We start from the raw sequence: 2502 nt of genomic DNA on the forward strand, positions 1-2502 counted from the left end.
AGGGCATGACTTCCAGATTACCCCCATCATATACTAGAGATTTTAAGAAGCTTAAAACTGTCAGACAGTGGTCACATGGGGATATAAGGTCAAAAGTTCTCATCTGTAAGACAGACTTTTTTTCTCTAAATAATATAAATAATTTTCAAGAAACATATAAACTATTAAAAAGGAATTGCTTCCGCTAGTTCTGATGATTCTATGTATCTTTTGTCTGTCTGCCTATCATCTTATCTTTCTATCATCTATCTATCTATCTATCTATCTGTCTGTCTGTCTGTCTGTCTGTCTGTCTATCTATCTATCTATCTATCTATTATCTATCTATCTATCTATCTATCTATCTATCTATCTATCTATCATCTATCTATCTATCTATCAAATCTAGCATCTATCATTTATCAACTATATAAAGAGAGATAGAAGGTGTCTGAATAATTATTTTGGACAGAAAGGTAACTGTAAATACAACTCAGTTTCAAGAGCATTTCTTTTATTTAGTTATATTTTATCCATAATCACAGGCATAATGCTGCAATTCAGCTAGACATGGAGTGGAGTGAGGAAAATATGAAACCCTGAAAGCTTAAATGAGAGCAAAAATTACAGAGTATTATGAGTGGATATGTTGGGGTTGCTCTTCTGAGCTACAGAAGAAATGATCTGATGGGTAAGATGTCTGCAAGTCAAAAGAATTAGTTTTCTATGGTCAGAAATGATGATCTTCTTGCTGGTCTTGCCATTCCTGGACCTGAAATGCTTTATGGCTTCCATGATGCTCATGCCTTCTTTCACTTTAGGAGCAAAGACCACATGCTTGCCATTTAGACACTCAGTTTTGACATAAAGATATAAACTGGGAACCATTTATGTTTGATCCAACATTTGCCATTGACAAGGTGCCAGGACTTGAATGCTTCAGGATGAAACGCTCATCTTCAAATTTATTCCCATACATGGATCTGATACCAGTGTCATGGCATGTGAAGTCATCACTCTAGAACATGAATCCTAGAATAATTCTGTGAAAGAAGGAACTAATATATGCAAAACATTTCTCTCCAGTGCTTAGAGCATGAAAGTTTTCTGCTGGTTTTACACTTTTGCAAATAGCTCAAAAAATGTGTACCCCAAGGGATTACCATCAACTGTGATGTCAAAGAACATGATGGCGTTGGCCATGGCTTCAGCAAGTGGAGACAGGAAACAGCGGTGTTTGCAAAGGCACAAGATTATTTCTTAAGAAAAATAATGACTGCAAGGTTGGAGCCAAGACATTCAAGGAAACAAGATCTCTCAAGAATCATCTCAAGGCAGCAGGACTGTGTCCAAACAAGGAATAAACATAATGAGCTTGCCCTGATTGTAGGGTTGGTACGGAATAGTGACTTGTCTCCTATTTCTTACCTTTAATGCACCAACACTGTACATAAGGTTTGTGGGAAGATGTCTCACTGCTTTTCAATTCCTTCTACATAGCTACATAAGAATTTATCATACAAATACTCTCATAGATAATTACTAAAATAATGTTTTATTTTCTGTTTTTATAAAAACAGTAAACATGTGTGGAGTAGGACATTTACAACACAATGAGATACTACCAACTTGCAATTACAGAGGAATTGCTGGGAAGTAGATAAGAATGACCTACTTCTAAAAGGTCATTCAGTTTCTAACAAGTATTTTTAAGGAAAGAGGTTACATTGCTAATGTTTTATTGTTTATTTCTATGTCCTATGTTCTTCAACAATTTTACAAACACTGACTTCTTATTTGTTGGGAGCCGCCCCCACATTCGCCGTCACAAGATGGCGCTGACATCCTGTGTTCTAAGTGGTAAACAAATAATCTGCGCATGTGCCAAGAGTAATTTTCCACTACATGTACTCTGCCTTTCCCGTGACGTCAACTCGGCCATGGGCTGCAGCCAATCAGGGAGTGATGCGTCCTAGGCGAAGGATAACTCTCCTAAATAGGGACGGGGTTTCGCTTTCGTTTTTGGGGGCTTTCGTTTTTGGGGCTGGGGGCTTGCGCTCCTGCTCCTGAAGATGTAAGCAATAAAGTTTTGCCGCAGAAGATTCTGGTTTGTTGTGTTCTTCCTGGCCGGTCGTGAGAACGCGTTTAAGAGTTGGTGCCGAAATCCGGGACGAGAAAATCCGGGAAAAAAAAACCCGGGACGAGAAAATACAAGAAAACTCGGGACGAGAGTTAACCATCACCGGCGCAAGGAAGATCCCTCATTCCGGAACCAGAACTGCGGGTCATGGTAACGAAGGTTCCCGTAAAACAGACTGTTGAGAAGGATTCAACTGCATGAATTCAGAACTCTTCAGCTGGGGAACAGGAGTACCAGTGAGTACAGCTTTACAAGGTAAGTCTGGTCTTGAACTTTCTAAGGAAAGTCAAGACAGTCTATCAGAAGTAAAGTGGGAAATAGCTTTACAAGGTATGTTTGGCCTTGAACTTTCTCTAGTGTTAGAAGCCCTTTTGTTCCTTTTC

At 39.0% G+C, this 2502-nt stretch overlaps 1 pseudogene; it reads right to left on the reverse strand.

Moving 5' to 3' along the window:
• Positions 486-1224, reverse strand: Gm13454 (predicted gene 13454; annotated as a pseudogene).

Source organism: Mus musculus, chromosome 2 (genome assembly GCF_000001635.26).
Source record: "Mus musculus strain C57BL/6J chromosome 2, GRCm38.p6 C57BL/6J".
NCBI classification, from domain to species: domain Eukaryota; kingdom Metazoa; phylum Chordata; class Mammalia; order Rodentia; family Muridae; genus Mus; species Mus musculus.